The 23,760-nt window shown below is 38.9% G+C and overlaps 1 long non-coding RNA gene across 1 annotated transcript in view; it reads left to right on the forward strand.

Moving 5' to 3' along the window:
* The first annotated feature begins 14,348 nt into the window (after positions 1 to 14,348).
* The window catches only part of LOC134470378 (uncharacterized), a 146,678-nt gene continuing 137,266 nt past the window's right edge, over positions 14,349 to 23,760 (forward strand). Inside the window, exons 1-3 of the long non-coding RNA XR_010039229.1 lie at positions 14,349 to 14,537; positions 20,631 to 20,753; positions 21,618 to 21,791. This is a non-coding gene — a long non-coding RNA (uncharacterized LOC134470378). The remainder of the gene's footprint in view (positions 14,538 to 20,630; positions 20,754 to 21,617; positions 21,792 to 23,760) is intronic.

The raw sequence follows: 23,760 nt of genomic DNA on the forward strand, positions 1-23,760 counted from the left end.
AGACACAGAAAGCTATCGAAGCACCCCATCAGTTGTTCTACTGTAATTAAAAAAAACTCTGGTTCATCTTCTCAAGGTGATCATGTAACACAATGTTAGAGGGAGACAGCGAACAGCAATGACCCTCAGATAATGCTTTGTGGTCACTCCAGTCCTGGGTGACATTGCCCCTTGATAAGACAGTTCAAGCATTTTCTTTGCGGAGACACTTCATAAACCTTGCCAAGAGAAAGGGCATGTGGCAGTCAGTTGTAAAGTGATAAAAAGCAGACGTGAGTGGAAAATATTTTATCAAGAGAGATAAAATAAAGAAATTATATGAATACGATAACAGCACAACAAAGAATATTTTATAGAAAAAAATTTTTTTGTAATGCTGCCAGCAACTAAGGCGAAAGAGTGAAGAGCAAATGGGTTGTATTTCAAACACATACCATTACAGTGAGCAGCGGTCACGTTTTACTGCCCGATTCACATTTTTTGACTGATGCAATAAAATTTGCAAAATTCAAAGAAAAACATAGGATTTATATCTGTTTTTAACCTTCAAATTTAAAGTGGATTTTATGGTTAACCATGCAATAAAAATGTTTTGGAAATGTTTTGAATCATGTTATAGTTCTGAGGAAACATCTCCCTGTTTATAACCAGGGAGTCTCCCATGCTTGTTAGGCAATTGGATAATCCTAGCACGTTTTTAATGGGGAGATTTTATGCCATAATACTTCAATAATCATTATATTAAATGGCTCATAGTGATTCGAATACTCTATTAGGGCTTCATGGGTCATAAATTGTGGGTGCTTTTTGTGATTCAGTGAGTTTCTTTTACACTATAAGCTAGTTCTACTTTTAATTATTTCATTTGATTCAGCTTCTGTTGGTGGGACCCCAATTTGAGTACAAGATTCAGGAAATATGACATAAAAACTATTTTCTCTAACTCTGTCTTTGAGTGTTTATCTTCTGCTTGCTTGAGGCAATGTTAGTCAGAGAACTCAGCAAAAAAGAAAACTTGGATTCTGGTTGGGAAGGCATCTCCTGCCTCTCCCAAGCAGGCATTAACTAAAAGCTAGCATAGCAATCCTTGTGCCACAAGCAACTCATTGAAACTCAAAAGATCATTACTTTCCTTAGCTATCTGCACAATTGTCTTGTTTTACAATTGTTTTGTTTTGTTTGGCCATAACTACTTACTAAACCAAAGCATATTTCTTCTCTCCCTCTCATTCTTTTGTGTGCTAACAGGTCAAAGGATAAAATATTATTATTATTATTAATTTTAAAGAATAGAATCCTGCACTATCTTTGCAAACGTTTTCAGCATTATTCTAGCCAGTCCCTACCTCGCTAATAAGCAGAGTCTAACTCCAGACAGGTCCTGGGAGTAGCTCTCTTCACTCAGACTTGCAGTGTTTTCTAAGAGCTCTTCAGGCAGAACCTTGCTCACCAACGCAGCTGGCTGCTGGTGTCTATTTGTTCTGAGACAAAAGCCAAAGCACACTCTTACTGGTCCACAACAACCCACCTTCCGAAAAAGTCAAAATTTATACTTGGATATTTTCTAACGTTGTGTATTTCAAATGAACTCAGTGGAGTGACATGAATTAGTGATTCATGTGTATTAGGAGATCTGTGTAGTGAGCCAAAGATTAATACTAATTCAAAAAATTAAGATATGAAGGCTGCTCAAATTTTATTAGACTAGGACAGAATATCATACTCTCTTTTGACACAGAGTCAAAATGCTCTAAAGATGTTCAAAGAGATTTCGTATAATGGGTAAGAGAAGTTTAAGAATTTCTGGGAATTTCACAAGTTCAATGCATCGTATATTTGGTGTCAAAAACCACTGGTGTTTTAATAGATTTTTGGATGATTGAGTACTTAACTTTTGCTAGGTACCTTATGAGACTTACCATCAGGTCTTCAGAAGAACAGAGGAGGACTCTCCGCTTAGCATCCTCTGAGCCCTTCCAGTCCCTGGCTGCTTCTTGTCCTGCTCCTCAGAGGTAGCCTCAACCCCACAGAGAGTTCCTCGGGCAGGATGCCTTACCCGTGGCATCCCAAGAGATTTCTTGGCCTCTCTGGACCTCGGTTTCTTCATCTTGATGGTGCATGAGCTGAGCTACATGTGTTTCCAAGAAAGAGGCTTTCAAAAAGACATCACTGTCCTTAACAGCAGGATAAATCTGAGAGCAGACTTGCCACCCCACCTCACCCTGCCCATGCCAGAGATTAGCCTGAGAATGAAATCTTGACAATGTTATAGCTGTGTTTAGAGCAAGGAAATAAATGTCAAGATGGTCCTTTTGAAGTTTTTGCTTTTTCTCAGCAGTAGAATCAAGAAAATATTTGAAGGCTGCCTGCGGTGGAACGGTATTTGAGGCTAAAAGACTCACTCTGCCTTTCTTTAAGTGATGATGTTTGGTAGCCCTTCCTCTGCAGTACCCAGTTACTGAGGTTTTGTTTCTTTGTTTACAAAGCAGCCAGCGGGCAGGGCGGTAACTGTCCAGTTCTTACCAGTCTCTAGTTCTTGCTCAATGCTCTTTCCTCGTATGAAGCATTTTCTGCCACAAAAGTGAGCAGGATTATCTTCTTTCTCTGCATCTAAATCTGCATTTTTAGGGCCAATTCATCATCTTCTACTTTATGATTGGAGCTAAGGTTGAGTAATTTGGCCTTTATAGGGATACTGTCCTCCAACCCCCAACCAAAATAAAGGACCCTTGGAGGGGAATCCAGAGGCAAAGCTCGCAGCTTCTGGAGTCACAGTTTCAGAGTTCCAATCGTGTTTTGGGTACTCTTTCACTGGGAGACCTTAGCCAAGGAGGGTCACTCCACCTCAAGCTTGACTTTCTCATCTCTGAAGCCGGGATAATAGTATGGTTCTCCTCTATTCTTCTAAGGATGTAGGCAAAGAATCACGTAAGGTGCCCAGCAAATGTTTAGTGCATAGAAGACTCAAGAGTCATTGGTGTCCTCTGAAGGTGAGGATGGGTCTTAGGCAATTTGTATTGACCCTTGGAACCTCCCATAGTGCCTCGTACTCAGTAAGGGGCTCAGCTCATATCTATTGCTATTAGGAGGAAAAATGAGATACACAGTTTTTTTCTGTGATACTCAGAAAAAAATAGATACTCAGGCTTTCTGTCCCAGGATCTCCATCTTCTTTGACTCCCCAGGGAGGTATGGGATCTCGGTAGTTCTCTAATTATTAAGCTTTATGGTCACCTTTTGAAATTATTCTTTCTTATCATACCTGATAATTACCTGGGCACTTGGAAGGCTGGTCACACTGAACAGGATAATTCTCTCTAAGGCACATTGGCTTTCATGACCTTGGGGTGAGTTTCTCTCCTCAACTGGGACCTACTCTCAGAGATTGGATTGGTCATGATTGGCTAGAGTGTGTTGAAAAGCAAAATGTCAGACTCTTACAGCAAAAGAAGCACATGCCAGGCGTGTGCTATATGCCATCATGAGGCATCCACTGGTTCTTCCCCTAGCACCAGCTTCCAGAGCACTAGTGGGGAATGTTACCTGGAACAATGGAAGAAAGAAAAGTGACTTGGTCGAAGACATGCAGTCTCCTGGAATTTTTACAATGAACCTGCACTGCGTCACTGAATTTCCTCCACCAAAGCCAGGTGGATGACTTGTGCATGATGTGGAAACAGAATCCTCTAGCGGGAAGAGAAACTGGGCATCCACAAGGGGTGCTGCGCTCCGCAGAAGAGGCTGAGGGGTGGCCTTTGTCTCCCCTTTATTTTTCCCAGTTATGGGTTGGAATCTCAGTCTGGGTACCCAGTCATCAGCTCCACCCTACATTGTTTTGGGGAAGCCTATAAAGGCCTCTGTACCTATAAATCCCCTGATTATCACTTCTGGCTTTCAATTTAACCTGTGCTTGCTCCCACCGTCTTCTTGCAGAAGAGACTGTGTTTAAAACTCTCACCGCATGTACATTTGTTTTTTCAGTACAAAGAAGGCTATTTGTTTGGCATTCATAAAATAATTTCATTTAAAGCTGGCAATGGCCACAGATAACATCACTCTGGATTATACATTATTCAAAACTGGCAGCTGAAAGGATCCTTTTACTGTATGAACAACTGGAAAAGCAGTAACTTTCAATTTTCAATGCTTCCAGATTACATGGGTTATACACAACTGTGTCTTGTTTCCCTTTTAATTACTGCCACTAATGACAACGTGAAGAGCAAAAATTGGTACAAGCTGGCCATTGTTTTAAGTGCTGTCTGCAAGCGAACACTCTTTCCTTGACAATGCTATGACATAGATGCTCTATTTTTTTTTTTTTTTTTGCCATTCTACAGATGGGGAAATGGAGTCAGGGAGAGGTTAAGTTGCACACATGGCTATTCAGCTAGAGAGTGCTCCCACTGATATTTGAACACTGAGCTCTGGGTCCAGAGTAGACATGCTCAGCCGTTCTGCTACTTTCCTGTGTAAACACAACAGCATAAGTAAGATGCTTACTGCAGGGTCTGGGTTATATTAAGTTCTCAGTGCATGATCACCACTGCTCAAATTGGCCAGCTTAACCTTTCTTTCTTCAAAGGAATAGGATGTATTTTTCATACAATTACTCCTCATTCTTCACAGACTCTCTGTAAGATGTGTGGGAACCAAGCACTGCTGCTGTTGTTTAATAGGAAACAGCTCAAAAAAAAAAAAAAAAAAAGGAAAAGAACGACAGAAAAGTGATGATACGCTTTGGCTTGTGCATCCTCTGTCCTGCAATTAATATGCCAACATTATGCCACATGCAGGAAACAGTAGGGACTTCACCCCGAAAGGTATTGCTCAACACGAGTGGGCTTATCTCTCCAGGCTGCTTCTCTGGCTACCCAGGAACACAAAGCTAATTTGTAGGTGATATTATATTTTCATCTCATGCTTTATATGCAACCTCTATCCATGTTAATGGGAATTTTTTGTGCTTACTCTAGGGAAAATTGATTCCAATTATTGAGTATAATTTATTCCAACCCCTTGATGGAATAATTTATACTCTTGAGATACTCTTGAAATGTGTAACCAACAGGGAACTCTATTTATACATAACTTTTTACACATCTTTCAATTAAATAAGAAATCCAAGTGCAAAACCCATCACTCAAGGAAAGCATATGAGTTTGTAACACTCCCGAGAGGTTTTTTGGTCCATAAACCAATAAATGGATTATACTTACAGGGCAAAATTCGCCTCTCAGGTCCCGCATGGAACCCATTGACTTCCCGGGGAGGCAGCTTACGGGGCTGTGAGACCCGTCAGGCTGCAGTGGTCATTTTTTCATGTAATCAATTTTAGGCCTCTAATATTGATTGTTGTAAAGAATACATTTATCAGAATGCAACCTATTACACGTTTAAATACACATATATTTGGCTATGAATCCCATAGATATCTTAGCAAGGAAAAATGAGTTCATCTTTCCAATAGAAAGATATATACTTACATGTATTCATAAATAGAAATGAAATAATAGGGTAAGACCACTTTGGGGTTTATACAACACACATTTAATGTGCAGTGAGAAATATCTATAGTTTTTCACCTTAACAGTTCTGGAATTTCATGAAAAACTAAAATGAAAGTTCCTTGTTCTAAATATTGCCATTTATACTTTTATCTAAATTGTATTATTTATAGTAAAAATCACCAATGGAAAATGTATTAATACAGATTCTGCATTGTGTAGCATACTTTCAAGAGTAATTGCCCTGTATTGAAGTGGAGTATAAACCCATTATTACTATATTAGTAGTAAATTCCTTGTATTATTGTGTTTATATTTAGAGAAAACAAAACAATGTTAGTCACTGTTTTTTAATGAAGATCTAAGAATTATGTAAATTCAGTATGCTTTTGCACTGCAAGATCTACAAAGCGTCTTACAAATGTGAACTTGTTGAATTCCAATTTGTGTTTGATTGTGACCCAAATATTTCTTATCATTCTTGGGAGCCTACATGAGTGGGGTGCCCACATCTAGCTTGCTTTGTGACAGTTCAAGAGTTGTCAAGATAAGAGTATGTATGATGTTAAAATGTTTTAAAATTTGTAATTTCCCTTTTCTACTACAGAAATATTTGCTTTGAGAACTAAAAAAATCTTATCTTCTGAGTATACCTATTTAATAGGCATAAATAGCACTTATTTTTATGTGTTTGGGTTATTTAGTATACCAGTAACATTTACTCTGTGTATTGTGTAACAATTAAAATTTTTTTGTCTCTGGAATATGAAAACTTTACTATGAAAAGCCAAGTGTGACCTGCCTTTCCCCGAAACCTGCGGGAGTCAGGTGGCCTGGGGCTGCCTTGACACAGATGTGTTGGTGACCCGGCAGCCTTCACTGTTTCACGGCCTGACTTTGTCCTCCGGGTCAGCCTTTATTTCTGCAAAAACCTCTCTGAATTTTCGTAGTTATCTACTTTTTCAAAATAAAGCAATGATTTGTGTATTTGCTAGAGATATTTCAAAACCGGGGACATAGGAGTTCCCATCTCCAGACTAGAGTCCCAAAAGACCTGCTAGCTTCGCCGGTATGCGGGAGCAGGAACCCCAGGGCTTCCTCTCTTGCCCAAGCAGCTAACCTGCCTCTGGGACTCGAAATGGAAGATCTAGCCAATGGCCTTGCAGCTCCCACAGAAGTGGGACAGAGTGTCAGGTACCCTTCACTGCCCCAGCGTCTCTCCTCCAGCAGCATTTAATTTCTTTTTCTCAGTATTAGAGAAGTCGTTGAGCAAGCTGGCCTGAAGAACTGCCTGGAAAAGACAGAAAGCAACACACACACACACACACACACACACACACACACACACACACGACATGCTCCAGTCAAATTAACCTGGTTTACTGCCACCCAGCCTCTTGTATTGTTCAGCAGGAAATATAAGGCTTTTCTTTTTTCTTGAAAAACAACTGGGAAAGTTCTTTTAATAATCCGGTTTGGCTGCTAACCAGTGCCCTCTCAATGAAAAGCCAAGTGTTAATACTTTTCATTGAATCGTAGAGAATATCAGGTTAAGGCTTGTGTTAAAACATTAACTTTTACAGTGATCTTAATACACATAAAATACAAATAATTATATATATATGGTTTGAAGGAAATGTTTTTCTTTAAAAAAAGAATGTCCATTAAAACCTACTCTATTAGTACTGGCCAAGTGTGCCCTCATGGCTGTGGCACAGTAGACCCTTGTGAGCCTCACTTATTCAGTTCCTGTGAATGACACCGAGTTCATGGTACAGTTAGGGCTAGGACCCTGATTTTGTGACCCTCAGTCTTGCATCCTTTCCATCTCAAGTGGAAATACACTCAGTGTGGCTAATGGGTTAGAAATCATCCCAGGGCCTAGCAGCCACTATTAGTTTTCAGCCACGCGATCTAACTGATGTAAGTCCTGACTGAACACAAGAACGGGTGGGTAGACCTAGCTGGCACATCAGAGCACCGAGGCACAATGTCCAAGAAAGACTGAGTGCTGAGTGAACATGTTGCGGGAGGCAGAGGCACTCAGATGTTCTGGACTTGACCTTGAAGTTGGGTGTGCTTTGTTTCATACCACGCTTTGCTAGTTACAAATTTGGGGACCTGAGAAAGTTGTATTATTTTTCCTAAGTTTCCGTTTCTTCATCTAGAGAACAGAAGAAATGGCAGAATCTATCACATAAAGAAATGGGGAGATTGCATGAGACATGCTGAGACTTGTGCCTGACCCCAGAAAACATGAACATATTGTTTTAAATTCTTGTTGTTGTTCCATCAGTTTGCAATAAGTGGGCACAGAAAAGTAATGGCCTATGCAGATATATGGTATTTGAAACTCTCTTATTAGATATATATTGGAATTCATGCCCTAAAATATACACAGTAGTGCTTGAGCCTGTTCATTTTATTTTAATTTAAGCCCTTCTATAGCGTCTACTCTGTGTTATATTAATCTCACCATTGCTACTTGGTCCTCTGTGTTCAGATGAGTAAATAGGGGAAGAGAGAGGCTGAGAGGTGAGGTGTGTACAGGGTTCACAGGCAGGCAGTTTACCGTGTCCAGTGTGGAAGGCTCCTCTCCAGGGTGGCACTGTAGCGCTTATGTGTGGGCACATGACATTCCAAAGCAAGGACTTGGATTTGAAAGCCAGCGTAGAAATAGTACCCTAATTACATAAATATCTTTGAAGCACTAGTGTAAACAGTCTACTATTTCAAAAGAAAAATAGCACAGTTGAAAAAGTGTGTCTATTGAGACGGTATAAAATAAATCATTAGAAGAAAGAGCTTAGAGGTACAATGTATACCAACCCGCAGTGTATTCCATGCATAAATATTTACAAACTTTTCCTGTTTCTTGACTCCAGTCTTGTGTAATGTATATTTGTAACATCACATGGAGATGTAAGAAAATAAAACATCTGGCTAAAATGGCTTTTGACTATTTTTATCTTTAGTTTGCTGTACTGTACTAACAAATGCTTAATTTCCATATGCAATTGTTATGACAATGCCACCATTTAGAAGTTTTTAGTTAAAATATAAGCTGGCATGATGAATACAGAAATATGTAATAGTTTCAAGTTTCCTTGTATTTAATTATGCTGTATCTCAGTTGCATTCTACTGAATGTTGCTTGGAAATAGAGCATGTCATTGAGAATGATAACATTGATATTAATGATATAATGCAGTTATAGATCCTTCATGCTTTTAAAACACTCAGTTTGCTGTTCTGAGTAGATATCTTTGTTTTTATGAATAGCTAGTGTGTTGCTCTATAATTTGGACTAAGTAGAAGCAGCTGAGTTTAAAAACTGGCTTTTATTACCTAATGAAATACTGACAGGTTTTGCTAAAGTTATCGTCACTAAACCTAGTTCGTCATACACATTGAGGTGTAGGAGACTGGTCATTGTGCAAATGAATTATTCCTTTTCTTATTTGTTTTTCCTAGTAGTGAGTAACAGAAAGTTGTAGCTAACGGCACAACTTTATTGCAGATGATTCAGTAGCTGTTTACAAATGTCAATAATTGGGTTGTAAGCAACAGAAAAAAAAAAGCCAATGCCTGTCAAATGAAGACAGATAGTGAGCGTTGTTCACATTTCAAAGTATTTATCACTGCTTACTATCATTTTTCTTTCAGAGCAAATGAATCATTTTAAATAGAAGCAAACTGATCCTCCTTTTAGCAAGTCTAAATCAGTAGAGCAACATCTATTTTCAGAATCTTTGTAACTATAAAGGGACCTTTACAGTTTGCAACACCTCGCCCTGTCCCAAAGTGACAGCATTCTGTTACAAATAGATAGATGATCAGGGCCTTGGTGCCAGTGTCTCTGTTGTGGAACCTTTGCTTGGGAAAGCTGACAGCTGAACCCAGTTCAGTGTTTTGAAGGTTATGATCACAGCAGTTTCATAAGTGCTTTATTTCAGTTCTCTCCTGGCTGCAGAAGAGACAGGTGCGGCCTGGTTCTGATTTCACTGGTCTTAATTCTTATCTGACCTGGTAGTCAATCAAGGGCATGAGAGACAGGGACCACAGAGAGATGCCTGAGTGGGAGACGACGCTGGGGACCAAAAGCGGCAGGAGGAGGACAGCGTGTCTGGAGGAGGACAGCGTGTCTGCAAGCGCGTGGGAGTGGGAGTGTGTGTGCACGTGCCTGACGTCTCATCGTGGACCTGGCAGCCCTGCCTGTCATTCCGTACTTCTGTGTGTACGAATGCCGCCCTGTGCAAAATGGATTTTGGAGTGTTAACCACCATGTTCTTCTTTTCCAAAGGGTCTTCTGTAGGATTTCATTTGCAGAGCACAGAGGGCAATATCTAGGGTAATTCCAGGGCTTAGTGCCTGTGATCTTTTGTCAACTCTTCTTGTGAGAGAAATTAAACTCGGTATGAGCACCCACATTCTCAGTGAGTGCAGTGCCATCCCCGGCCAATGGGTGGGAAATCATAAACCCCGACAAGTATTTATGAGAGGGAAAAATGAGAAGTCATAATATGACAAGAATATATTCATTAAATCTTTCAATTTCTCAGAAACAGAGAATTCCCACTTCAGTAAAAGGCTTTGCGTAGATTTATCAGGTCTGATATTCTTACTTTTATGAGATTTGACGCTGTGTGCTAAAATGAGATATATTTAAAAGCAGGACAGCACTATCAAAAGAAGGACACTACTGAAAAAGGCATTAGTAAACAGGACACTAGCCACCGTTCATTGGTGGAATACTGAATAATGTCCACATGATGCACCGAAAACCTCTGAGGGCAGGAATGAACACCAAAAATAAATATATATAGGCTTATTTCAAGGATTCTGTAATAGTAGCCACAGCAGTTTTATAGCCTCTCATAATTGTCAAGCAATTTGGTTTTATTTCAGTAGAATCAAACAGTAGCAGTTTGCATTAATGTTACTTGTCAGAGTATAGCTTTCATAGTCACAGTGTCTATAGACAGACTTTCCACAGAATGTCCTCAAGTGACTGGCATAGTGTATGCTGGGAAGTATGTCCCAAGGCTACGCCCATCAGAATCACCATATGTTTTTGATCTCTGAGACCAGTAAAGGTGTATTAAGATAGAGATAGCTCTCTCCATGGAGATACACAAAACATAATTTTAGATTATTTGTGTTGGGCTCAAAATTTCCTAGGTCTGTTTGTCTCAGATCAGACACAGGGGTGATACAGAGAAGACTGTCAATAGGTGGGAAAGAGACTTCCTTCAGTTTGGTTACTCAGAACTGAACCTTGGTTTATTTGGACACTATCCAGTGTGGAAAGCAGGTCGGAGCTGCTTCCACACAACGTGTTATGCTCCTGACCTTGGAGCTAATCTTGAGTCGCTGGTTAAAAGTACGGTTGTGATCTAATTGGTATTCATGCTGAGACACCGTGTGTTCTTTTAAAAGGCTGTACATATCTTTGAAATAATACCAGTGGTTAGCATGCTAAAGGCTTTTATTTCTGCCTTTTATTCTAGGTTCAGATCAAAGAGGGGTAGTTGGGGGGCAGAATCCAGTATTAATTCCATTTTCTGAATTACAATATCTTACTAATGTTAGGTGATTGGTTATTATAGCATATCACTTCTTAAATGTACATCTTAGAATGAAAAGAGGTATAATTAATTTTTATATTATGTATGGCTTTAAAAATGTTAGCTGTTATAGCAATAACTTGTTTTAGTTCACTTAAATACAGCTCTTTATATCTCAAAGAAAATGAAAGAACTCTCAGAGATGAGAACATAGAGATAGCTTTTAATGTCAAGGGCTATTTAGTGCCAAAATACACTAATATAACCCCAAATGTGATTACTTTAAATATTAATGCTATCTCCATGGAGGGGAGAGTGAAAGAATAAACCATATTTGATCCTTAAAGTTAATTTACAAGAGGCTGGTTCCTGTATGCAGTTTTTGTAGCGTGTAAACCTCTAGGAGCAGCAGCTAGCCTTTGCCTCTATTTGCAAAAGAGCCTGTGTGCAGTGTCCCTCACCTTTGCACCCAATCAACACTCAGCAGTAGGCCACACGCCCGCCCATGGGTGCTAAAGAGATTTCCTGAGGGAAAGCCATTTAGAAAGGTAGGAAACTTTACTTTAGTAATTGAATATCCAATGTCAAATATTGCCAAAACTTTTTTCCCCCACATTTATTTTGTGTCCTTTGTTACATTATTGATGGTTGTTTCTATGCATGTCTCCTCCTCTATACTAAATTCTTCCCTTTTGAAGAGCAAAGGGCTAAGCACACGTATTTTATATTTAACTGCTCTTAGTGTGCTGTCTCTACCATTTACCACTTGCATGACAGACACATTAATTAACATCTTTGTGCCTCAGGCTCCTAACTGTAAAACAGAAAAGATATCAATGCCTATATAGTAAAGTTTTTTATGAGAATCAAATTAGTAAGTTTAGGTAATATACCTAGTAACCCATGAAATAAATATTAGTCATTGTATAGATTAATATTAATGTCAAAATTGAGTGGTTATAGTGCCCAGCACCAAGTAGGGATTTGTTGTTAATTTTATATTTCAAATGACATTAAACAAACATGAAACACAGAAATCACTAATAAAAACATTGTTTTCTATAATATGAAGAGACAGTTTCACAGCTCAGTTGGTGACATGTAGCACAATCATTCTACTTTCTTGTTTCCTGCCTCAGTTTCCTGCCTGTTAGAAGTAGCAAAATAATCACTGTTCTCTTCCTGAAAAGTGCTATAAATTCTGTAGCAATAAAATCATAAAAGAAAAGATTATCTAATATTATATCAGCAAAAGGATCAAAGATCTGGGTCTAATAAAGTCTATTGACAGTTGTTCATCTCTGCACATTTGCATAAAACTAACATAAAACAAGTGCATTCTAGTAGTCACTATTACTAAAAGTAAAGAGTCCTTCCATATAAATGTACAGTTTTTTTACAGTCAAGGTTGTAGTTAGGAAGAAGGAAGTAGTTTGTTTACTCTGAGCACTTTGTGGTGGTTCTGCCGGCTGCTGTGCCATGTGTGCCCTGCGCTGGCCAGATGCAGCATCTGTCTTGTGTAATTAGCAAGACAGCCTGTACATGTGGGGCTTGGAAGAATGAAAGATTTCCCAAAGGCTCTTTGACTATGGTGTTTAGGAATGCTGTTATTTGTAGATGAAGCTGGTATCTCATAATTCTTCTTGTGTTATCTGGCAAGCTGTGTTATAGCCCAACAACTTTAGTTCCATAGATTGTCTAAATACCACAGAAAACCTTAACTCTGGTAACATGGGCTCTGAAAAAGTTTGAGGGACAGAGACCAACTTCTTAGTTTCCTAAATTAGCTGCCCTTTCTTCTAAAGTGATACATTTTGTGACCTTTTTCATTTAAAGAGTTTGCTGTTTCATATTTAAATACTCTCAACTTTTTAGTGGCTTAACTCACTTAGAATTTTATTTGGTTGGTGTTCATTTTTTTCTATCATATCTTATTAGGGGCCTATTATATAGTATTTAATCACTCTGATAAGGCAGGGAAGCATGCTGAATTCTGAAAATTTTGGTGTCATAAAATAAATGCAAAAAATTAATAAAAAATTAAAATGACTTTAAAAAAACATCCCTATCTTTTGTAGGGAAAATTTCCAACATGTACATGTAGACAGAATAGTTTAATGAATTGTCATATATCCATACTGAGATTCAAAGAATTTCTAACACCTGCTAATCTTGCATCACTTATTACCTTCCAGTCTGCATATTATTTTGAAGTACATTTCATATTAATTTCATTGTAAATATTTTAATAATTAATTCTAAAGACATTTTTAAAAACATAGACACAGTATCATGCCTAAATCATCAGTATTATACCTAAAATATTTGCACATATTAGCAAAAACAATGTAACTTTAGTATGAAACACGTAAATACTGTTTACATTTCCAATTGTCTCATAAAACATCATCTGTTTTTACTTTTTAGTTTTAAATTAGCTTCAGAAATGGTACCCACAACACCAGTGGTTAATAGTGAGGTCTTTAAATCAATAGGCTTTCTTTTCTAGCTTGGTTTTCCCCTATGGTTTATTTGTTCAAGAAACTGTGATTTTCCTTATTAAGTTGCAGTATGCACTTTGATGATTACACTTTTTTTTTTTTTTTTGACCAAAAGTGTGTTTACTACAGCTTTTATGGGCCCACTTCTTCCATAAATAAGTGTGTTCAGAGTTGGGAAGGAAGACCTGAGCTACACAGATAAGAGCCGTAGTATTAAGGTTCAGGGGCTAGTTCATGACACTAGGCTTAGTGTTCTTCCGTCTAAGAAAACTCACAAGACTGCTGGGATCTTTACTGGAATAGGAGCCGTAAAACCCCTGCTGCAGGATCTCTCAAAATTTGGGGGTCTATTGCAAGGTCATCTAACGATTTAGGTTGACAAATGGCTGGCCTTTCCTGCAGTCTCCAAGGTTAATAACTCTAGTTCTGGGCCAAGAGTCCATGCCTGATGGGCATTTCTAGCGAGTAGATTGAATTTTTAAGAGTATTGTCTGACTAAATGTCACTAGATTTTTGAAAAAGCAGTTTATTGCAGAATTTATCAGCACTATTCGCTTGACCCCTGCCAACATTCACAAGTAATGCAATCCGCCTGTGTCTCCAGGGCGTCCATGCCAGCAGCTTCCGGTTCCGGGGACTGTGGTCAGCCAATGGCAGATGCCAGCGGAACCTGGAAGGTGGGTGCAAACTTCTCATTGGAGGCAAGGCAGGGCGCCGGAACCAGTAATACTAGATAATTGGCCGGGCTACGCAGTGCTGCCCCGCCTGCTTCCTCTGCAGGGCGCGTGCTCTGAGGGCAGGTCTGTCCCACGGATGGTCAGCGTTGCTTAGGCCGTAGCAGATATCATTGAGCTGGACTAAAGCAACCAGCACATCCTCATGCTATAGCCTGAGCAGCAGATCCAGCTACTAAGTCAAAGCCTGCTCAGTCTAGCCGTCCAGCTGGAGCCTCAGGCCCCCAGGTGAGGGGGGAAAACTGCCCTGGTGGCCTTCGCCGCTCACACGCCAGGAATCCCCTGTGGTGTCGGTCCACATGCCCTTCTCTCCTGCTTTTAAAATTCCATGGCTCACATTCAGTCGATAGCGTTTCATTTATTGGTATCATATTTTGATTAATAAGCCCAGTGATACAATGCAGCTTCCTCAGTGCAGTGGCTCATTTAAAATGCTGTTCGAATGTTTAAGTCTCAGTGCTTCTCAAAATCATCAACATAGCGAGGAACTCTTAAAAAAAGAGATCACAATCTTAGACTCCACCCACCTTGACTGAGTAGACTGTGGGCGTAGGGCCTCCTGAGCTGTGTTTTAACAAGCCATCTGGTGATCTGAGGGAAATAACTGTGAAAATCACTATTATCATGATGCTTAACACTCCTTGGCCATTTATAATTTTCAAAATTCAAAACTTGTTGGCCCTTATAAAGAAGCGGTTCTGTAAACTTGTATCTTGCCAATTAAGGTATCTCTTAACTTTTTCTCATTCTGTTCCAATGTAGGAAGCTAATTTTTGTACCAGTTATTTCTGTAAAAGGCAGATAGGGACTCGAGTAAAGGATCGTCATTAACTTGCCAGCATTCTGTAAAATGTGCGACTCCATAGTTCATCTGACTATTGCTCTTATTAATTACTGTGGCTTTCACTGTCATAATCTTACTTATCACGTAACTTCTCACGTAACTGGAGCAAATCTAAGATCCTTAACCTGGACTTCTGACGTCTGACGTCTGACTTCCATCCGATGCTCATAGTAGCAGTGTTATCTTTTTGTCCCACTTAAACTTCACTGACTTTGCCTAGAAGAGCTCACTCTTCTTAAGGTTTTTCTGTTTTTCCGAGTGCACAATCATTTGTTCAACCACTTATATCCCGTTTGGCTTTATAAATCTTCCTAGACTTAAGCATACAGTGTGAAGAGTTATGGAAAACTCACTCTGCTCCGGCAGGATTTTCCCCAGGTTCATATTTTAAATGGACCTCTGTGGCATTGCACATGGTTATGAACGGAAGGCGGTAGAATGTTAGTAAGGATCAATGATACAGACCCTTGGGTTTGAGTGTACTGCTTGTTACGATTGCTCACCTTAATTTTTCCTTTTGTAACATGGATAAATTTATAGCACAGACCAACTCCATTGTGGTGGCGTAAGTATTAAATGATTTATTATCACTTTTACACTTTGAACCATAGCTGTATCACAGCACATAAATTCTAATTCATGGTTATCCATGAGTATTGTCCAACTGAGTAAATTCTTGTAGATTAGTAATCATATGACATTTAATTCAGTGCTACCTGAGATTAGGGACTTTTAAAAACTTAATGCCATTTAAAATACCAGCTTTTGAAATATAACCTTAGAATACTCAGAAAAATATAATTGAATAATGTGCTGATCCTAAAAGTAATTCTTAATCATATACCAAAAGAAACGAAAATCCACAGTTACTAGTAATAATATTACCACACACTTATGTACTGGGAAACCAACGCAAAATTGCACTGTGATTCTGTAGGAAGTTTTCTCTGGCTAGCGGGAAATCAGTGGTCTGGTCTAACAGCACTTGCAAATTGTAACAATTATTCCTGTTGAAAGGTCTCAAATTCTGACTAGTATTTGACAAAGAAAGCTTGAAGACAGCCAAAGTGTTAATGGTCACGTGAAGGTAAATCTCAAAGGCACATTGACAGTTACTGTTATTACTTCTGGCAGATGGAATTAGCCTGCTAACAATCGTAATAGGAGTTTGCTGCACTGTGACACAAGTCAAGCTAGTTATGAAATCCATGTTGTTTCTGACATGCAGAACTCATTCTCCATGTGGCTGTGATAGTGGTCAGATTTAAGTCACTGTGTCAAATGTTAAAGCCAATAAGCGAATGCTGAGATGGGACTATAGTAATTTTACAAAAATGGTTTCATTGTTTCTTTGTATTCAGATGCAAAATTTTTCTTGCTCCCCAGCCTTTGGAAATAAAGTCAAATCTGTGCCCCACCCAGTTATTTTCATATTCTGAAAGGCTGCTGTGGGTCCTTGGATGGGGAGGTTATTCATTTCTGCTGACCCCCTTCATTCCTCCTGAACCCCAAGTTCGGAGCTGGCACTCTATGTGTTGGGTGACCATCCAGACCCAGGACTGCAGCCTTCAGGCCACAGGCAGGTTCTGTGGCTTTGCCTCCCAACATCTCCTTTATGAAAAGACTTTTAGGGACCCAGGTTAGCTATCTTCTCAGTGGACCCTCAAAATGTGGGGAAGAAAAGGGCATTTCTGAAAATGTTTGCTTTTGAAATAATTAAAATAAATAACTAAAATTAAAATTGTCTTTTAGATTAATTGAAAACCCCAAGATAACAGCAGAAATATCAAGGTAGACAAAATGGACTCAAGTTTAGCTTGTTCTGGGCTGTTATAATGATGGGACGTGTGTTAATATTTGTAAAATGCTCAAAGTTGGACCTGGTAGAGAGTAAATGCTAAGTAACAGTTAGCTATATAGTCAGCATGGTTTTTTCCTGACTTTTACCATTGGTTGGTTATAATGATGGTGATCAGGAAAGATACCTGAAGGCAGGCTATGGGGAGCGATCCTGATTTTGGACTCTTACTTTTCTCTGTGCTTCCTCTTTGTACCCTCCATCTGTCTTACAGATCTCTGGCTAGACATCTGTAGACTCTGAGTGTGAGGTCTGTGTGCTTCTGAATTATGATGCCACATTTCAGTTTTGTATTTTCAGGGACAAATGTCTTAATATTTTGAATAATCACATAATACAGGAGTTTTTCTATAGTCCACAAATGGAAATTAACCAGCCATTGACCAAGTAGGGCTCATGAGACAAAATCACACACCTACAAGGCAGGCAGAGGGGTTTGCAGTCGAGAGCTACACTTTTACGCTGTGTTTAGTGTCCATTGTGGCAGGCACAGAAGCCTTGTGACATAAGAGGGAGGATTATATAGGTTTTCAAGTTCCAGCCAATTGTAAATGTTTTCCATGCATTGAAATCTGTGAAATATACTGTAATTACAGGAGCAGGTTACATTTGAAGGGGAAATTGCCTTTCCTGCAGGAGTATTTTTATATCATCCTAAATACTGTTGAGAACCAATTAGTGTCCACTTGCCCTGCCCCGGTTAAGTGAACCTGGCGCAGGAAGGCGGCTAATCCCCTGGCAGCCTTGCGGGCAGCACTTAGGAAGCCTGCGGTGTCCTTGCTCCAACCTGATGGCATCTGCGCCAACTCTGGCCACTGGCTCGTGGCCCTTACCGTGCGGGGCTGAGCCTCTGGCATGAAGTGAGCCAGGAACTCAGAGTGACTTCTAGGCTGATCCTTACACCTACGTGAGTACTGTCCTCAGCCCTGGGAGCGCTCACACAGGAAGTACTCCGTGTGTCATGAATGTATTGCAGCTGGGGGTGGTGATGCACACCTGTAATAATTGGGAGGCTGAGGCAGGTGGGTAGTTCTGAGTTCAAGGCCAGCCTGGGACACAGAATGAGTTCAAGGCCATCCTGGATTTTATAGATTTTATAGATTTCAAAAATGAGTGATACATACTATCTTTAGAAATAAAATATTCTCAAGCAAGGGTCTACTGATTAAGAATGGAAAGTTGGAAGCAAATTAGTTCAAATCCTTACTGTTTGTCTTACTAGCTATGTGATTTCAGGCTAGTAATTTAACTTCTCTGAACTGTAGTTCCCTTATCTGGAAAATATAATTACCAGGAAGGGCTATTATGAGAGTAGACTAAATTTATATAGATGATGCCTATGAATCGCCCGTTTGTTACGTAAGTATCAGCCAAACAAACCTCCAATCACAAAATACTATCTCTCATTTAAGAAAAAAAAATTAGCTAAAAAAGTTATGTTTATTCTTCATTTATAGTTTGATTAGGAATATTTTTTAAAGGCATGCAGAGTTTCAAAACTAAAAATTTCATCTAGAAAGATTGGAATTGATCATAATTTTGAAAACAGTAGTGTTTCATATTTTACTCATGTGATTTCGTGGGCAGAGTCAAATGGGCCACCCTTTGATGGGTCCCACCCTGAGAGTGTACAGAAATGCCCAGGTTTGTGGAGTTGGGAGTCACACCGCCTGGTACCCCTATATGGCGATCCTTAGACGTCATAGGCCAGAAGTGGGAGTTGGAGGTGGTACTTAGAAAGGCCAGGAGTGCATCTTTTTCAGATGGGGGAGAAAGAGCAGCATAGGGCTGTGAGGACCCCCAAGTTTGAAGCCCAAATTTCCACTGTCTTGCTGAGCAGCCGGGATCAAGGCATTGGCCCTTCCCTGTCTCCATCACCTCATCCGTTCCATGGTGATTGGAAGAGCCCACCTCATGGGTAGACATGTGGACTGAAGGAGATAATGAGCTTTAGGACTTCGTCTGCTCTCCACTCCTCAGAAAGTCCTTAGTACCCGTCAGCTAAGGAAACTTGTCAAGGTGGAAAGGCAGGAGGATCGCAAGTTCAAGTCCCGCCTAGGCAACTTAGTGATTTAGCCGTGTCCTGTCTCAAAATAAAAAGTAAAATCATAGGGCTGGGCATGTAGCTCAGTGTGGTCTTCTGGGCTGAAAAACCCTTTCCGCTGACTGGGCCCTTGGAAGAGGTCACCACTGGTTCCGGGAAACACCACACTGAGTATATTTGGAAGGGACAATTCATATGTCCAATGCCCTTGAATATGTGAAATTTGACTTTACTGCATAGAAAATTTTTGATCAATACCAGGTAAAACTGTGACAAATGATATATACCTCTGAATTCTTCCTTATTAAGCTTGTCAGGTAAAATACAAAACACCAGTTAAATTTAAATGTCGGATAAACAATGAATAATATTTTTAGTACAAGCATATCCCAAATGTTGAATATACTAAAGGTTACCCATTTTTGTCTGAAATTACAATGAAACTAGAGATCCTATGTTTTTATTTGCTTGATCTGGAAATTCTAATTTGGAAATTTCACACGTTTGAATCAGAGGCTTAGTTTTTACTTCTTTCATAGTTTTTTGTCTTGTAAATTTGTAATTTATCTAGGTTTGCTGTTCAATAATATTAAATTCAGTATAAAAAAAGAAACAATTTAGAATTTATGAGACAAGAAAAATATATGAGATTCACATTAAAAGAAACATTAAATAGGTCCAAGTTCAGTTGCAGACATAACAATAACAATACCTTTTCATCTTTCAGATGAACTTAGTGCTAATCTGATTATGGTAATACAAATGGCTGGGAATGGACACAATAAGAAATAAATAAGAATGAAGGAGAAACATAGATTGTTGCTACACATGGTAGTCTTGATGGGTTAAGAGCACAAACTCAATAAATATGAAGTTTTTAAAGTTTTACTTTGTCCCTGTTATGTCATCTATATATGTTTGAGGACACATTTATAATAAACTTCTAAATATTCTCAGGTTAAAAATTTTGTTATTTTTATTATTTAAATAGTACCTGAAATGTAACCTAATTGCAAGAAAATCTTGGGGTGAAAAATTCATCTAATGAGGCAGTTTTAGGATCATTGTTATTTTGAAGCCACCATGAAATAAATTAGTATTTTAAGTAAGATATATACATTTACAGACATGTGTATACATAAACACATGTAAATAATTATTTCTGATTTTGTAGTTCTAAAAACAATATAATATTAATGTGATTTCTATTTCCCTGAAAATACAGATTTATCAGAAGTCATAAGTGGTTCTCTAAAGTTTCTAAGCTTACCTGAAACAGAAGTTTTGAGTCTAAAGAAATGTATTGAAAATAAGTGTACAGTTAGATATTTTTAAAAATTATGAATTGTAGAAATGCAACTATTAGTCTTAAAACTATATCTATTATTTTAGACAGCTGAGTGCAGGTAGTATATAGATGAAAGAATTCTGATTTAATGGCGAGAAGCAAGTACGTTAGCATTTCCTAGACATCATTGAGTTTTTTGGCCTAAAATAGCAGTTTTAAAAAGTTTGCTAGTTTTGGAAACCCACACCATTTGAATTTTTGCCTTTTTCTTTATTTTAAATTTTCAGCAACTCCTCTGCAGTATTTAGCTGAGTTTGTTTGTCTTCTGAGGATAAAAGCTCTTTACAGGACTCTGCCCTGCTGCCCTCCTAATTTCCTGTCACTTTGCTGAGCTTCTCGGCTGGCTGAAGGTAATACAGTAATTAAATTAGAACAAAATCGAATAGCTCTTCCACAAGGGGAAAAGTAAAGCACTTCTTTTGCATGCTTGGTAATTACTCTACTGGTCTTTTGGATGTGTAAAATTATTTGATTTAAGGATGTTGTGACTTTTGCTTTGGTATTTTCTGATTGTTGCCCTTGTAAGACTTCAAACTATGATGGAAGCCCTGGAATTTTTATTTAGTCCTGCATTCGATTCTATGGGAAAAAAGATAATGAGCAGAACTCAAAATAAATTTCAGCATCATGTTTTTATAGCCCAATAATTCTGTGTACTTTATTTTTGTAACATGAAGTAGGTGAGTATATCTTATATTTTCATATAATCATAATTCAATTGCCCATCAATTCACCTTTCACCTCTATTGTAAATGGTTTCCATATAGTTCATGTTTTCATGGCCTAGGTGAAATTTTCATAACAAACTAAGGAAAATTTAAAAGTTCAAAATGAATTGTCCTTAAAAAAACCCCAACTTGGGGCTGGGGATTTAGCTCAGTGGCATAAGCGCCTGCCTTGCAAGCAGGCAGTCGTGAGTTCGATCCCTGGTACCGATAAAAATGAAAAAGACAAAAAAAAAAAAAAAAAAAAAAAAAAAAACCCCAACTTCTATGTTAGAATATCACTTAAGCTTTGGAAAATACAAAGCACTTTTAATAAAAAACAAATGCAGTCTTAAAATACTATTTCATGAAGAGTAAAAAATATTTACAAACAATATAAATTCATAGAAAGAGTCATACTATTACTAAGGGCTAAAATTTTAACTTTTTAGGATAATAGCCTTTTAAAATAAGCAGATGACAAACACTGTGATTCATTTCTTATTCCAGGTTGAACATAAATAAATCACCCAGCGAGATGAAGAAGAGCTTGGAATAAGACTCATTAACATGCAAAAGACTGAGGAGACCTGAGGTTGGGATTTCTGTAGGACATTTCCTTGCCCGTCGTACAAGGTGGCGACATCTTTATGATTTTATTGTTATAACAAGACAGCTGTAGAGGTAGGTAGTATGATCATTCACGTCAGTAGAATGACACTTTGTGCATAAGTAAAGAATACTTGCTTATTCTGTCAAACTACCAGAGTCTAAGGTTTATAATAGTAGAGATGTAGTTTGTAGTGTTTACTGCAGTAACTACAATCAGGCAGTAGGGTGGAGATGGTGGTTATTAAATATTTGCTAAATGAAGAAATGTAGATTTGATTGCATCAAACTTGAGCTGTGCAGAGTTTTACTGCTTTGGAAAATTTGTGCAGTTCTTGGTGCCGAGCCGAATAAAGTCCAGAATCTATCTTCCCTATTAAAGCATAGGGACTCTTCGCCCAGTTTCCTGGTGCTGGTCTTTTGCTGGCCAGAGATGCTTATCTGCTGCTGTGAGGTAACAGCGCATGAATGATCCCTCTGTGTAATTCTGTGTTGTTTAGAAAGCACAAACTATGGATATACTAAGATCTCATTCTTCAAAGTGAGACCTCTTTTCTTTTACCTACTCTAGTTTTGTGAATTTTCAGAATCGGTAACTTCTTAATATTAGGGAAAAGACCCAGGGTCAATGAATGAGAAAAATGATATTCTTTGAGCTCAAACTAGTTCATATAAGATGATTTCATGGTAGAAAGGTGCTGTGGTCACAGGCCCTGTACAGTCATTGCAAATGAGTATCATGTGTCGTCAAGCATAGAGTCTCAACATAAGAACAAAAGCATTTCTTTTAGGGAATATACATCAAGCACTAACGTTAGCTCCTCTGAGGTCTAGAATCTCAGTCTAGTGACTTCACGACATATGCAGAGAACACTAACACACTGGTGAAGTGTGTTAGTTTCAAAAGGCTGAAGATGTGACAATGAACCGTGCTTAGAAATGTCACTGATAGCTACACAGAGGGTACAGCAGCAGTTGAGCAAACTATTGAAAAGATGTGGAATTTCACCAAACTGGGCTGTTACTTTGGGAGTATATAGTAAAAGGAGTCTTGCAGGCAGGAATGATGGCATATCCTGCAGCACAGAAGCTTGAGACTATGGAGTTCCTTTGGAAAGATGTAAAGTCGTTGACATGGCTGGAATATAGATTGCACAGAAGAGTGGTAAAGGGGAAATTGAAAGTGACATTTAAAAAGGCCTTTATGCTGAGCAAAGCAGGAAGTATAGGGAGCCTTGGTCACCTTGGAGCGTGGGCGAGAGTGTGTGATACATATGATACCGACCCAAACTCTGGCGGGTTTGTCCAAGTAATAAGCTAGGTGCAAAACTCGGAAACTTTATTATTTTTAATAAATTCAAGCATGTTATCACACTGGAGAGGGCAGCATTCAAATAGCAAAATCCAAAGTCCGGTGCCTCCCGTGGGTATGCTTGGCCTCTGGTCCCCCGTTTGTCCTTTGCTGTCGTTGCTGCACAGAGCTGTGAGCCCCTCCCCAACACGCACTCTGTCTGTTCTGGTCCTCCTCTGACAGGCAGTGAACCCAGACTTGCCTTCTCAGATTCTTCTTCCCTGGACACCCACCTGCGGGTCTCGGGAGGCCCTGGCTTGCTGGTGACCCCACCTTGCCTCTGGTTGGAAAAACCACCGTATTATAGAGCTGTCAGTCTTTGAATGGCTATTCCGGCCTGCCTGCTGAAACTGTCATGTTTCATATTGATATAGGGGAAAGAAACTCCCAACCTACTCTGTGTAGAGTAGAAGTTCAAGTTCTCTAAAACTGAAGAATGAATTTAATAGGCAAAATGGATGTTAAGAGCAGAATATATTTATTGTGAGAAAGAAAGTTTTTTTTTTTTTTTTTTTGTCTTTTTCATTTTTATCGGTACCGGGGATCGAACTCACGACCGCCTGCTAGCAAGGCAGGTACTTATGCCGCTGAGCTAAACCCCCAGCCCCGAAAGTTTTTATTTAAGAGACAGAAGGGGTCCTGAGAGGGTTACCAAAGACTTTGTCTTTCTGAGGGACTTTTATAGAGCTAAAC

Source organism: Cavia porcellus, unplaced genomic scaffold, assembly GCF_034190915.1.
Source record: "Cavia porcellus strain 051 isolate PalLab524CR breed Dunkin Hartley unplaced genomic scaffold, mCavPor4.1 scaffold_14, whole genome shotgun sequence".
Lineage (NCBI taxonomy): Eukaryota > Metazoa > Chordata > Mammalia > Rodentia > Caviidae > Cavia > Cavia porcellus.